The 15,646-nt window shown below is 46.2% G+C and overlaps 2 pseudogenes; both read left to right on the top strand.

Moving 5' to 3' along the window:
• Window positions 1-6: 6 nt before the first annotated feature.
• Window positions 7-5,111, top strand: LOC125611607 (annotated as a pseudogene).
• A 5,019-nt stretch (window positions 5,112-10,130) lies between these two features.
• Window positions 10,131-10,705, top strand: LOC107149074 (annotated as a pseudogene).
• Window positions 10,706-15,646: the final 4,941 nt, after the last annotated feature.

Below are 15,646 nucleotides of genomic sequence, written 5' to 3'. Positions count from 1 at the left end.
GAAAGTTTCTTTCATTTTTATTTTTATTCTCTCTGAGTTCAACTATGTCTTGAGAAGAACTTGGTTTGGGGTGTTTTGCCAAGTGTGAAAAATAACTGTTTTGAATTTAGAATGTAAAGGGAAACCACAAGATCCAGGGCTGCTCCTGAGGCAAGATCTGTCCTCCGGGAGAGCAGAGAACTGTCTTACCCTGTATGACCTGATGATGCTGAAATTCCTCTCTGACATAGCATGTGCCTGCTGCCCACTCACCCTGAAATATCAGTCCTCTCTTATGAGTAAACATTTTCCACCAGGATAGTAGTCAGGCAGAGGAAACGGCACACATAGAAGAGGTCAAAGGAACTGAAAAAGACCAAAGTATCTGGGCAGAAGAGTTACCCATTTAAATCCTTAAATACTTCGTGTCCTTTGGTAGGCTTTCTGCTGTAATCTGCAGCCCATTACTCTTGAATGGTCAGTATTTTGTAAAAGATATAAGCTCTGAAGTCCTAACACTACAGATCCTGGGCTAGAATAACCTCTATTCAAGGTCTATGGATTGAATATCATCCATTAAAATGAAAGAAATTGTGTCTCAAGTAGCTACCCAAAATACCTAGAAATAAGTTTAACTATAGAAGTGAAAGAATGTGAAAGGAAATGAAGGTCCCTCAAAAAATGGAAATGCCTAACATGTTCATGGATTGGAAGAATTACTATTGTGAAAGTGTCCATACCACCCAAATCCATTTATTGATTCAATAAAATCCCCATCAAAGCATCAATTACATGCTTCACAGAACTAAAAAAAAATCCTAAAGTTCATATGGAAGCACAAAAGGCCCTGAATAACCAAAATAATCTTGAACAAAAAGAAGAAATCTGAAGGTATCACAAAACCTGATTTTAAGACATACTATAAAATCATAGTAATCCAAACAGCATGGTATTTGCATAAAACAGGCACACAGTTTAGTGGAACAGTATAGAAACCCCAGAAATAAACCCAAGAACCTACAGTCAACTGGTTTTCAATAAAGACACCAAAAAAAAAAAAGAAGTACAGCTTTCTTGGTTAGGTCTCTACCTGGAGAAGATTGGAACTTGACCCCTATCTCTCACCCTGTACAAAAAAATCAAATCAAAATGGAACAAAGACCTAAGTGGTTAGTGGTTAGACCTAATGGATCAAAGACCTGAAATTCCACAACTATTAGAAGAAAGCTTATGGGAAACACTTGAAGACATTGGCACAGACTATGATTTTTTGGATATGACTCCTAAGCAAAGCAAACAAAAGCAGAACTTGACAAATGAGATAACATCCAACCAAGAAGCTTCTGCACAGCAAATGACAGAATGAAGAGAAAGCCCACAGAATGGGAAAAAATATTTGCAAATGGTTCATCTGGTAAAGGATTTATATCCATAATATATAAGTAATTCAAGAAACTGGCATGCACTGCCCACCCCAAGCTCAGGAAGCATGCTTGTGCCCACACTACTAAGGGCTGCAAGCTCTGCCACTCAAAGATCAAGGCCTAGGCTCCAGCTCTCAAAGGTACCTAGGTTCCCAAAGGTGCCCAGATCCCCATAAAGTCTCCACAGTAAAGGCCTCTGTCTGTGAATGAGAGGGCAGAAGGACTGATGTGATCCCAGCCCCCTATCTGCAGGGGCTGATGTCATCCTATAATAGTTGTACAAATAAAGCAGAGGCAGGAGAAAGAATAAAAAGCTAATGAATTTGCACCAGGACAATCGGAAATATATCTTGAGGGCATCTCAGGAATCAGGAAGACCCCCACCCCCATCACAGGGCCAAGGATGTAAAGGTGTACATTTTTTCAAAGACTTTATGTGAGAAGAGAGTGCCAGGGAAGCCTGCTCGCACAGGGCTGCCTAGGTAATTGTTTCCCCAGGTTTATTTCTCCATGCTCAGCCATCAGGGCACTCAGAAAAGCCACTACAGCCATAGTGAGAGCAGATCCAGGGACAGTTCACACAGGTGACAAAACTTAGCATTGTCTATGTGATGCTGGTTTTGCAGGCATACAGAATCAAGAGTTATGGGGTCGTAGAGACTGCCTCCAAGATTAAAGGAAAGCCTGGGAGAACAGGTAATATATGTTAGGGTTAGAATCCCATAGACAGGGTGATGTGTAAAACTGAAGCTACAGTGGAGGCCTCAGGAGGTTAGAGATGTTAGGAATGTGGAAGATCTGCCGAGGGAAGCTGCAGGCAGCCAGCAGAGCCAGCCCAAGAGAGTGGCCATATGAGCTTCAGGCAGTCAGGCTGGTGGGGTGGGGCTGCCCAAGCCTGTGGAAGTAGATGTCATAGCACTGTGTTCCCCGGGTGCCAGACATGAAGCCATAGGAGTTAATATTTGCCCTGCTGGGTTTTGGTCTTGTTTTGATCCATTATGCATTATTTTCCTTTTGCTCTCTTTTGGGAGGGGACTGTTTTTCCTGTGCAAATATATCTTGGAAAGATTTAATTTGTTCTTTTGGTTTTTACAGGGACTTGTAACTGAGTTTGCCTTGAGTCTCAGAGGAGACCTTAAAATTGGAGGTGTGAGCAATGGTAGAATTATTAAGACTTTGGGAATTCTTGGAGATGGATTAAATGCATTTTGCATTATGTAATAGGCATGAGATTTTTCAGGGTCAGAGGAAGAATACTATAGTTTGGAAAAGTGTCACCCAGAGACTTACATGTTGAAGGTCTGGTCCCCAGCCTGTGATGCTGCTGGGAGGTGGTGGGCCTACTGGAAGGAAGAAGTTAGGTCGTGGGGAGCATGAGGAGATGTTGGGACCCCTGCCCTTTCTTGTTTCTCTCTCTGCTTCCTGGCCACCAGAGGTGAATAGGCCTTCTCTGCCATGTGTTCCTGCCACAGTGTACTGTGCCATCACAGCCCAAAGCCACAGGGCCATGGGCTGACAATGGACCAAAGCTCTGAAACAGGAGCCAAAATAAAAGAGCTGCAGCCCAGACCAGCAGAGCCAGCAGCTGAAGCAGTTGCAGTGAGCCCCGGGGCTCTTTCCCCTTCCTCCTCCTCCATCTCCTCCAACCCTCTTCTTCCACCTGCCCAAAGGCCCCTCTCGCCTTCCGCCTGCCCCATTGTTCCTTTCCCAACTCCCATCCTTCCCCTTCCCCCCTGCTCCCCTCTCCCCCTCAGTTGCCTCACCCCTGCAGTTTTTGATTTCCACCCACAACAGTGACCAAAGACTTGACCACTCAAAGTCCTGCTCCCCATAACCTTGCTTGACATGGACACAGGTGTGACTGAAGGTGAATAAATGTCACTGTCACTATTCGATTACTTATGTGTGGAAAGGAAGTTGGCAGTATTGTTGGAAAGAAAGGAGAATCAGTTAAAAAGATGCACGGGGAGAGTGGTACACATGTCAACATCTCAGAAGAGAATTGTTGTGAGAATGATCACTCGGTCCGAACCCACTAATGCCATCTTCAAAACCTTTGTGACGATTATGGACAAATGGTAGAGGACATCAGCAGCTCTATGACCAATAGCACAGTAGACGTGGGTCACTCTGAGGCTGGTGGTCTCTACTAGTCATTGTGGCTCTCTCATTGGAAAAGGTGGTTGCAAGATCAAGGAAATGAGAGGGAGTCCAGGGCTCAAGTTCAGGTGGCAGGGGTGTGCTCCCCATCAACTGAGCAGGCCGTCACTACTGCTGGTCTTCAGCAATCCATCCCTGAGTGTGTCAGTCAGGCCTGTGTGGTCATCTTGGAGTCCCCCCGAAGGGCGTGACCATCCTGTACCTGCCCAAGCTGTCAGGTTCTTCAGTCATCTTTGCAGGTACAGCATAGGCAGGGACACTGTGAGCTTTCTCCACACCACCCTGTCCCTGTGCTTCAATCCTGACCTGGAAGGACACCTCTAGAGGCCTATACCATTCAAAGACAGTCTTCCACTCCATAGCCAGACTGGACCAAGCTGCACCAATTGGCAATGCACAGTCTCATTGTCCTATGACAGGTCAATACCGTGTTCAGGGGCAATGAATCCAGCTCTCCAGAGGGAAGAACTTTGGGCAGGTTGGGATGTATCTGCTCAGACTATTTCTCATGAATTCATCATTCCAACTTGATTGGCTGCGTAATCAGGCATCAAGGAGCCAAAAATCAATGAAATCCGTCCGATGTCTGGGGTGCAGATCAAAAGTGCCAGCCCAGCGGAAGGATCTACTGATAGGCAGGTTACTGGATCTGCTGCCAGCCCTAGCCTGGCTCAGTATCTAATCAATGCCAGGCTTTCCTTGGAGACAGTGGCATGGGGAGCCACTAGAGCAAGGCAGATTCATCCTAATCCCTCTCTGCTGTTCACCACCACACATGATTCATCTGTGTAGTTTCTGAGTAGTCAGTGATTCCAGGTTTTAAATATTTTGCAAATTTTCAGTTTCTACACACTTTCTTCATCCACTCATGATTTTTCAATGAAAGTGTTTTAATTCCTTTCTTTGTTCAAATGTTAAGGCTGAGCTCCATATTTAGTTTTATAAGCTTCTCCCCATTTTTTATGGCTCATCAATTTTTCTGTTTGTGATGGAATATGTAAAAGTACACTATTCATTCATTTCAGCTTAGTTCTGGAATGTCGGGAATTTTTCAAAAAAATTAAAAGAATGAACTAGAGCTTTTTCTTTGTGAATAGAAACCGTTAAACCTGTTATACCTTTTATCCCTTATAGGATCCTGATTGGGTTTTGAATGAAAGTTTTATTGCAATTAAAATATTTTTTTCTGTTTCACCACTCCCATGTTTCTTATTGGCCCTCGATCTTTTCCTAAGACCCTGTACCTGGTCATATTGAGGATTAGACTCTCCTAGGACTTATCTGTGGGATAGGGGTGGGAGGTGCACCCATGCATACATGTGGAAGCAGCTGGACCATGTTTGACTGGGATTCCCCTTCTTGGGAATATCTGTCCCCTTGTTCGTGAGTCGTTTAAACTAAAACTTCAGTCTTTTGTTTTTGGCAAAAACAAACAAGTTTTATCCCCAGTGCTTTTCACACCTTAACATGCATCAGACTCACCCGGAGGATTTATTGGAAGACAGATTGGCGGACTCTATTCTCAGAGTTTCTGTCAGTAGGTTGGGGGCAGAGCCTGAGCTTTTTACCAAGTTCTCAGCTCATGCTGCTGCTGCTGACCCACAGCCCACGTGTTGGGACAGCTTGTTCTGCTGCACAGCCACTCTGCCAAGGAGCTCATATTACTGCTTCCTGTGCCTCTGGGAATTACTAAGATGAAAGGGCCATTTCTGTGAAGTTCAAGTAGAGTTGAAATTCTCTGAAGTGACTGTCATGTAGCAGAGGACACTGTAAGGAGGTAAAAGAGGAAACCATTCTGGTTTCTTATCCTCAGTTGTCTTCATGTGTTTCTGGGAAGACAAAACCAACACATATGAGACATGAGTCCAAGAAGCGTCATCTGATTGACAGGCAGAGGGGGATCAACCAATGATGGCACGTTGCTGGGGAGGTTTCCCTGGACCTGTTTCCACTAAAGAATGTCAGCACTTACATATGTGAAGACCTTGGAGAGTTGTCTAACTAGGAGGAACTGGCAAGTGGAAGGAAACGCATGAAGGATGACTTGAGTTAGAACTAAGCACTGCCTAGAAGGAAAAATTAACAGGCAAACTTCACAGACCAGCCATGAGACAAGTAGGAGCTCCATCATCTTAGTGGATGAAAGTAAGGGAGTAAAACGGGACAAGAGGAAAGTTAGTGTCTATCTGTAGAAACTCTCCCTTTTCTTTCCCTTTTCCTACCTCTTTCTTTCCCCCCAAAACCTGTATTTTACTTTCCCACCACTTATCTGTTCATCTCTCTCCTGCTTCAATTTCTTTGTCTTTTTCCTCTCTTTCTTTTACGATGTCTGGGTAACAGCCCTGATCCCAGCTCCTTACCTACCAAATAAACTAGGGAATCTGAAATATCCAACCTCACCAGAACACCCTTCCCTCAATCTGACCCCTCCACCCAGAACTGATGGGTCATGAAGGTCACACAGTAGAACAGAGACCTAGCTTTCTTGAAAGGCCACTTGGGATCCTGCCCAGCTGTTCCTTAGAGACCAATCATCCCTCATTCAAGGAACATACACACGCACACACACAATCGGGCACATACATATGCACACACATACTCAGGCACACACAAACACAGCATGGTGGCTAGATACCAAGCTTATTCCCAGCTTCTCCTAGTTACAAGTCTTGTTCTTACTGAGTTTAGCACCTTTATAAGGACTTTGCTTTAGGAGTTAATTTAATCTGAAGAATAGCAAGGATTCTCTCATTTTTGGAGAGATGGAGATTACAGGTGCAGGTGGAGGTGGGTGAAAGGCCCCCTCGCCTGCAAGCATGACCCACTGGCCTTGAGACATTTCCATACTGTGATGGGGATTTGAACTTCTACCAAGAGGATAATACTGATGATAATTGAAGGTATCAACTCCAAAAGTCCTCATTCTACTGCATTAACACAAGTGGGGACTTTCCTCTAACATTGTCATCTCCTCTCCTTCTTACTAATGCATTAGTCCTTATCGACTCTGGGTGTGTGGTGATTGTGACTGGGTTCCTGTTGATGGGACCCATTAGGTTCTTGTTGTTGGCTCTTTTTCCACTGTGGGCCCATCAGCTCTGACTTCCCCCATCAGCACCTCAGCACTTTGTTTGCCTTTAGTGCAGAGAAGAAGACGCAGGTTGTGGGCTTGATTCTGCCTCACATTATGTCCTTGGGCAAGGCATGTACAGCCTCTGAGCTTCACTTGTTTTATGGTTAAAGTGAGGATTATGGTATTTGAGCTAAGGTCTCTTCCTCTTTCAACATCTGAAGTCTTCCAGTATTTTTGGCCATCCCAGATGAGCATGAAACTCCTGCTCACCCATGACACAGTGGGCCCACCAACCCATCATCCTGACCCCAACGCTCAGAGAGCTGGTGTAACACAGCTCCTCGGGCCTTCTCTCAAGAACTGGTGATCACAATGGAGACCAGGGTAGTGACCAGGCCAGGGAGAGACAAGAACACTGTCGGGAGAGCAGTGTTAGAAACAGCTCTGTAGTCCTGGGGTTTTGACCCCAAGGGGTCATCACAGAAATGCTGATTTGGAGGCCATGGCAGGTCACTAAGTCAGCTTTGTCCCTACCCCCTCCCCGGCCCCCTGCCCCCACTTAGCATAAAATACCCAAGGAGGCAGGTTGAGCTGGAAGACATGGGTCCTCAGCCCCTTCCTCCTGGTGGGCCAAGTATCTTTGCATCCCACCCAGACCACACCATGTCCTCTCACAGCCCCTGGCTTCGTACCTAGCCCTGGACACCATGGAGGGAGCAGAGGTGGGACAGGACGAGAAGCAGTGCAGCAACTGCAGCTCCCACACCACAGGCTTCCTCCTGAGGCTGCAGAAGGCTTCCGCCATTTTCCTCTTGTACTTTCACACCTTCTATTTACCCCTTTGTTACACGTTATGTGGGTCTTGTTCATGGGCGTCTCAACACGTCTCAGGAAGTCTGTGGTCTACAGGTGATATCAGCCCGTCTCCCACAACCGTCTCAAACCATGAAACAGAACTTGTTTCTTGTCAACTTACTTGTGTGCGAGGCCACACTTCCTGTCATCTCTGCCACAGCCACTGCCTGCCTTGCCTCCTTCATCTGTAGTCTATCTAGTCACAGAATATTATGGCACCCCACAGGACAGAGTTAAAGTGGGGCCACTCTCCCCTCCTCTGTTCTTGGGATGGTGCTCAGGATGGGTCAAGGGGGCAGGCTCGGACAGAGAGGGAGCTTACTGTGGAGAGACAGTTCACTGGGCTGGGGTCAGGCTCTGCAGACCCCATCTCAGGCTGCTGCTGGCCTGGGGTGCAGCGAGGGTCTTCTCCTGAGTGTCTGCAAAGCCCCAGCAGGGCCTCGCTCAGGAGGGAGCAGCAGGAGCACCCTGGCTCCCTGGGGGCAAGCAAGGACCACACAGTGCAACATGTTCTTCTGCCTCTACCTGGCCCCTGAGCTGAGCTCTGAGAGCCTAAACTGCTGTCATTTTCATTTTTTAGGTCAACTGTTTATTTTGAAGCAATTCCAACTAGAAACTCATAAGAAAATTATTTCAAAATTGGGGACATCCACAACAATTGTGTGTGAATATAGACAGAGAGGTATGGCCCTGTTTGTAGGTATTAACCATTTCTTCACAGTTAAGTGGAGGTTGGGGAGAGCAGGGTCAGCTCCTCTGCTTCCAGAAGCAGGGCTAAGTTAATAGTAGTGAGGCAGAAGCTCTTACAACACAGAGACAATGAAAACCAGGCATCAATGACAAGGGATTCACCCAAATTTCTGAAAGACAGAGAGATGCGAGGATGCATGGGGCAGAGCCTCCACATCAACCTGAGCCCAGACAGGCTGGAGCTGAGGTGGCCACAAGGGGGTTTGTGCGGCTGGTGGCTGAAAGTGGATCCCATGACCCTCCCTCCTTCCAAGTCAGGACCCCACACTTCTCAGCATCTCTACAGGTAGACATTAGGGGGTTCTGCTCTGAAGGCGAGAACACCTCTGGAAACCCCATGCATTCTGATAGTTCTTAAGACTTGTCCTGGTGACCACATCCTAATCCTGGCACCTGGGGCCATGTTTCATGGCATGGCCAGGAGCAGTTAAGGGGGCTGATAAGCTGACCTGCAGGCGGGAAATAACGCTGGACTGGGCAGAGAGACCAGTGCAATCCCAGGGTCCTTAGAGATGGAAGCTTCCTATTCCACATAGGCCAAGGGCACTCTCACCAGATGTGCCCCGCGGTGGGCTTTGAGGTTGAAGTATGAAGTGCACCAGAGGTACCTTTAATTTTAGAAAGTAACACAGAGGTGTGGAGATGAGGGAGAGTCCTCCATATTTTTTATTAGAGATTTGATTTTATCCAAAATGGAAGCATAAATGGATATTTAAAATATTTGTTACTAAGTTGCTCATACTCAGACAAATATTGCTTTCACCTGTTGAATCTTATGATGCTATCAGTTTCAAAGCAAGAAATTCCAGTTATTCTAAAAATAAAAACGTTGACCACACATGGAAGACCACATTAAGAACTGCAAACAAATTCATGTGACACCTTCAGCAAGGAAATAATAGCACAGTAGGCTTCTGGGGTGTGATTGGAGGGCAGGGTGCCTATGGGCCAGGGGAGCAGGGCACGCTGCCTGGCCCTGCGCTGACCACGGATGTGGCCTGTGGAGAACTGGGGTAGGACTTCTGTGAGAGGCTCTGAGGTTGCAGCCCCTGGTGGACAGCGCTAGGAGTTTAGCCCAACATCCAGGCAGCCTGCATTTCACTAGCTCCAGCAGCCGGACAGCACAGCATACAAGGATCCTTGGCTCCTGATTGGCTTCTAGAGCCCCGAGGTTGTTGCACAGGTGGTAGGTGGATGGAGAAAGGGACAAGCAAGACTTCGGCTTCAGAAATACACTCTTAATTCTAAATGGTTTCCCTCACTGTTGCTGTAAAACTAACCCTTCCAACAAAAACTGCTCTTCATACTCCTATTTATTCTAAGGAAATGCCACTGGGACCAGAAAGCAGAATCCGTAGCCGCCCACAGATGTCCTCCGTGTCGGGTAACCGGGGGCTGCGGGGCGCCCTCTTCCCCACTCAGCATCTCGCTGCTCACCCTCAGGCCCCCCAGTTGTGGCCTGGGGGAGGGCAAGGCCGCTGCGCATTGTCTCCCAGCCCCCTCCTTTCTCCCCTCTCCTGGGCCCTGCCAGCTTAGCCTCTCGGTACCCAGTCCCATGTGCGCCAAGCCAGGCCTGTCTGGGGTCAGAATCAATGAAACCCTTGGGATGAACGCAGGAGCGGATCCCTAGAGGAAATACTAGCGGGGGGGAGGGGGGGGGAAGGCGGCAAATTTTAAAATGTGGCTCTGGAATCCCGAATGGAAGTCCCTCTTTTTTGTCCTGCTATGATCACTGGCCTACTGTTAGACTGCAGTGAGAATGGTAAACCCGTAGGCAGGAGAGGACGTGGGCCCTCGCTGCCTACTCTCTCCTACCCTTGGTTGAAAGCAGCAAGCTTCACAGTTAAAAGCATCAAGCTGGGAGCATGCGCAGAGTCCATGGGGTCGCCATGGCAGAGGTCCAGCAGCTCCAGGTGCAGGAGGCAGCGGACTCTGTGGGGAAGAGTGTGGAGACGGAGAACATCCGCGAGAGGCAGGGCCTCACGTTCCTGCTGCTGTGAGGACAGCCAGGCTACGTCGCAGCACGGCACCAGGGCACTGAGTCTTGCCATGCACCTCCGGCCCAAGCCCAGGCCTTGGTGACCACTGAGCTCGAGAATTCCAGGACCGCCTGACCCCCTGTACCATGCATCGCAACAACACAGCCAAAGATTCAATAGATGCTGGGAGTAATGAGCTTTAGGTGAAGTGGCTGCTGGACAGTTGTATGACCAAGTGTGTGGATGACCACTTGCACCTCATCCCAACTATGACCAAGAAGATGAAAGAGTCTCTCTCATCCATGGGAAATAAAAGTCCTTGCCAGTGGCCACTGGGGCTGAGAGCAGGAATCTATTTTAAAAGAGGAATGGGAATTTTAGTCTTTGAAGCAAAGTTTATGAATGAAGAAACCAAGGATGGCAGCAAGTTTAAGGCATATATTACTCTAGACACTGGTTCCTTTATGTTTTGATCCAAGAAAGTGAAATGGAATAAAAAATAGTGCTAAAATTTGAGTAAAGAACAGCAGAGTCTTTTAGAGCCTAAATTTCACGTGGCCAGTGGTTGTCCTGACAGCAGGGAACTCCCTTGTACCAAGCCAGAGCTCTCCAAGGTACAATTCCTACAACATAGGCACCTACAGGATGGCGGGCTCTTCCAGGATGGGGCGGGCTCCTCCAGCCTGCCAGGGACCTGTGGAGTTGGAGGAGAGGAGTTTCTGCTTGTTGCCAACCTCCTGTATACCCGAGGTATCGTCATACCATATTCCATAGACTGTAAACAACATCCAGGAGATCACTAATCCTGAAGGGGGAAGAGGTTTCCAGGTCTTTGTTTTGTTTTTTATATACAAGGCATGAAGTAGATTGAAGAAGTGAATTTGAGAGGGAAGTAGTTTGAATAAGAACTTGGAAAGCTTCCTTGTGTATATTCTTTATAGCCATCAAGATATGGATTTCTTGTGGCTGGGTTGTAGCTCAGGGTTAGAGTGCTTGCTTCGCATGCATGAGGCACTGAGTTCTATCCTCAGCACCACATAAAAATCAATCAATAAAAATAAAGATATTGTGTCCATCTACAGCTAAAAAAATTGAAAAAAAAAGACACGGATTTCTTGAAATTCTTATTGCATCTCTCAGCTGGGAGATCACTGCAAAAACATGAGAGGCAATGTCACATTAAGTGTGGAAAGCAGGGCTTCCTCCACCAACATAGGAGCCGTGAGGCTTTCTGCAGCAAAGTGACAGGATAATCTTTCTTCTTTGAAGAGAAAGGAATTTCGATTGTGATACATATACCAGTATCTGGAAATAAACAGTAAAATAGTGACAGTTCACTAGCTAAGAGAGTTGTAAAGTACTGTCCTTGGAAGAGAAAAAAGAAAAAAAAAACTTGTTTTCATGGAACAGAAGCCTAAATCCAGCATTGCTAACTTAGTTCCCTGAATGAACAGAGCCTTATTAAGATAATATCTCGGCAACAGGAAGGTTACAAAGTAAACAGCTTGGGCTAGGACAAGCTCCAACACATACCCTCCCTCTGAGTGCAAATGAAGGGCACCCCACACAGAACCCTTTATCAAACACCATTTTTGCCTGGGGCCTTTGCACTGTGCAATGTTCCTGCCCCAGCCTGGTACCTTATCTTCTGGATAAGGAGCTCGTTGTCTTTTAATCAATTTATTACTTGAAGTTATGATATAGCCTGTCTGTGTGCTCTGTCAAGGCCATGATATATTTTCCTAGTGGTTTGGTTTTACAATAAATACAATAAATAGTATCATTCTCCCCCCCTCCCAAAAAAACTCCGTACCAAGCTTTCTAAGGCTCTTCTGTTGGTTCCCAGTGGCTGTTTCTAGGCGCCCTACATGGATTTCCTTATGTGGTGAGGAAGTCAGCATCCTGCACCATGGAGCAGGTGTTGGTTTTCTGCTTTGCATTTCATTGGGTAGCAGATTTCTTCACTCAGCATCTTCTCCCTGCAGCCCTTGAGTTTGTTCACTGTTGTCTGTGTAATAATCTCACACGGGCCTCAGCCTTCTTTGCTTCACCCCCAGGGATGCTCCAGCTTATCAATACTTTCCAAAGACTAGTCCCTGGAGTGGCTGTGTTTTTATGTGGCCTGGCAACACTGAGAGTAGGGGGTATTATATCTAGGAAATAATAACTTTTTTTTTTTGCATGACTGGTTCCTATTAGTTTTAGCTTAACCAAACACTCCAGGTCATTTTCTACTGAAATCACCCTCTTTAGAATGCCTCCCATCTACTTCTCTAATATTTAATTTTGGGAAACACTATCACTAAAGAATTTTCAAAATAATCATCCCTATGGTGTTAGTTCAGTGTTTAAGCTAGTCTAGATTATTTTGTTTCTTGTTTTTAGTATGTCTCACTGCAAATATTATTAATAATTTTTTTCTGGATAATTAAGGAGAACATATCAAATCCATAACTAATGGCATGATTTTAATAGATCTTTTGATACTGTTTCCCAACATTTTTAAAAGAAACCTTATATTTGTTTGGAATATATCATGGTGATGCTGGAAGAACAATTAAACAATAGAGATAAAATTCTCTAAAAATGTAAATTGTACAAGCAGAAAAGTTGAAGAGGTCCAGCCGATGACCTTGCTGACATTCACTAAACCGGCTTCTGCCAAGTGGTTCTTTGTGGATTCCGAACCCCAGAGGAGCAATCCAGTTTGGAAACATTAACATAATAAACATATTTTTAGGAACCTGTCCTTTCTTGGGGGCCAGCACTGTAGACTCTCCCCTGGCTCTGTGCTGAGAAGCCCACATTTTCCCCGAGTGCAGGAACAGCCCTGGGAGAGCTGTGTGGAGCGCCCAGCTTATCTTTTCCACTAAGACTCACAAGTGCCCTTTTCTCATCCTGGCTCCCCAAGGGGAAGGGGGGAACCAGGCAGCCGGTTAGCTCAGCTCACCTGAGCTCCTCTGTGAGCAGGCAGGTGGCACAGGAAGGGGGAGGAGCTTGGCCTGAGGTGGAGCTCTCAGTCAGGAAGCCCTGGGCATCCAGGACCTGAGGGGGGTGAAGGTGAGCGTCCTGGGGGATGGCCATGAGCACAAGGGGACTCAGGTGACGTGTTCCAGGGATGGGTGCTGAGCAGACGGCCTGCGAGGACTGGGGTGGATGCAGTGGGGGTAGCCAGAAAATGAGAGTCCCTGCTTGGGAGCAGTGCTCCTCCCAGACTGCTCTTGCCCTCTGTCTGTGACTCGTGTCTCCTGAAGGAAGCTGAGGATCCTGTGCCAAGCGTAGAAACAACCCCATCAGCACGTTGCTCCCTCCACCGTCAGCAGGAAACCTGGCCTTTCTTCTCAGGGACAGGATGGGCCTGTCCTCCATCCCTTCCCGTCTCACCCCATTTTCTCTCACTCTTCGGGGTACACGGCCTGTGTTTAGCTCTGGCAAGTGTTGACAAGAAATGATCTCAGTCTGGTTGGAAGGACGAGACTTACCTTGTGACCTAAATGAGAGATAGAATGAGTCAGGACCGGCTTTTAGAGCCCACAATGAATGGGACAGAAATCAGGGCCAAGGGGGTTGTGGGAGGAACCAGGTAGGGGGCCCTGTTACAGTGGAGGAGGGAGGGGGAGGGGTGGGAGGTCCCGAGGGGTGGGGGGCGTTGTTACTATCGCTCACCTTGCCTCCCCTCAATCTGAGGTGCTCACTCTCACACTCTTGTCCCTTCTCAATATCCGGGCAACTCTTCCCATGGCATTGTTCTGGGACTTGTGAGCCCCAAAGGAAAACCAGTCTCTGTGTCTTATGGCACACTTATAATTTATCAGTTTACCTAACCACCAAATTGGGGCTCTACAGAGAAATAAAATTGGATGTCAGAGCAAAGTGTGATCCTTGAAAACAATAAAAATTTTTGACACAGACATCCCCTTAATGCTTCCTTCCGATCCGAGGCCAGCTGATGCCTGTGGCTGGCCTTGGGTTGAGAGTGGCAGCAGGTCAGCTCTGCAGGCCCAGTTGCAGAATCAGGACCATGGGGTGGGGCCCTGGGCAGGAGTGGAGGACACGCCAACTGACCTCCTGCAGGTGGTGTCCAGGCTCCCGCCTTGGGGTGTCAGCATTGAAAGCAGTCTCCCCTTCCATTGCCTGGATGCTTCCGGCAGGTCTTGGTAACAGTGTGGGTGGCAATTTTGGAAACAAGTTTATTTCCTCCAAGGACAGTGCTTACTGTGGCCCTTCACCCACTTCCAGTGTTCCCCCCTGAATGATCCTCAGATCATGGGCAGTTTTCTTGGCACCGTCACATCAGAAATTTCCAAGGGAGGTGACCCACTGTCCAGGAGAGTTCAAAGCAATGATTCATTCACCGCTCCCCACACTCTCTCACTCTAAGAAGTTACCTACCTACCTTTTTTTAAAAAATAAAAAATGTTAAATCCCCTTGATGTCTCCACCAATCCACACTCAGGATTTATTCTACCTTCCCTATTTCCTCATGTGTAACTTGTTTGTCCAGTGTTATTTGTGATATATTTACACATTTGCTCAATTCTTATACATATTATTAACCCGTATACACATGAGAAACACATTTGCCAAACAGAGCACAATATTTGTACAGTTTGTTCTACAGCTTTTGAAAACACATTATGTCTTTGCTTCTAATCTCTTTTTGTTGTTGTTGTTACCTGTATTGATAAATTTCTCAAATGCCCTTAGTAAGTGACGTGGAGATATTAGGATTTTAGTAGAAAACTGTTTCCCCATTACATAAGTTGCTGGCTTTGGTGCCTAGTAGATGAAAGAAAGAGAGAGACAAAGAGACAGAGAGAGGGAGAAGGAGGAGGAAATACATGGAAAAACATGTTTCATTTCATATTTTATAGAATGTTCCTCGCCTGGGCAGTTGTTGATGGATTATATTAATAATTTTTCTCTTGGTGAACCTCCTACCTTACTCTAGTTTTCTAAAATAAATCCCATTTGGTCATGATGTATCATTTTAAAAAAAGTTGTAGGATCCACTTTAATATAATTTCATATCAAACTTGGCACTGGTATCATACATGAGATTCATCTGTAGTTTTCTTCTTTTTTGCCTTCTATTTTTAATTAAAAATCACATTTACTTAGAAACACTCAGAATAGCAATAAGATGATTGTAACTTGTTTTTTGTTTTGCTTTTGTTTCTTTGCAATTAGAATTGTATTCGTTTAATAAAATAATTTTATATAAGCTACATCTGAGACAACTGAAGATGAAAACCTACAAACCTCATATGTAGCCAATTTGTGCTGGGCCCCAATATAAGCCTGCTTTAAATTTCCATGCCTGTTTTGACCTTCATGCTATACCAGTCCAGGTTAGTGGCTACCAAGACTGGACTGTTTAAAAAGACATGTTATGTTGCATTGACCATACAAAAAAAAAAAAAAAA

The sequence above is a fragment of the Marmota marmota genome, unplaced genomic scaffold (assembly GCF_001458135.2).
Source record: "Marmota marmota marmota unplaced genomic scaffold, marMar, whole genome shotgun sequence".
In the NCBI taxonomy this organism is placed as follows: Eukaryota; Metazoa; Chordata; class Mammalia; order Rodentia; family Sciuridae; genus Marmota; species Marmota marmota.
This window is presented reverse-complemented; position numbering and strand designations above follow the sequence as displayed.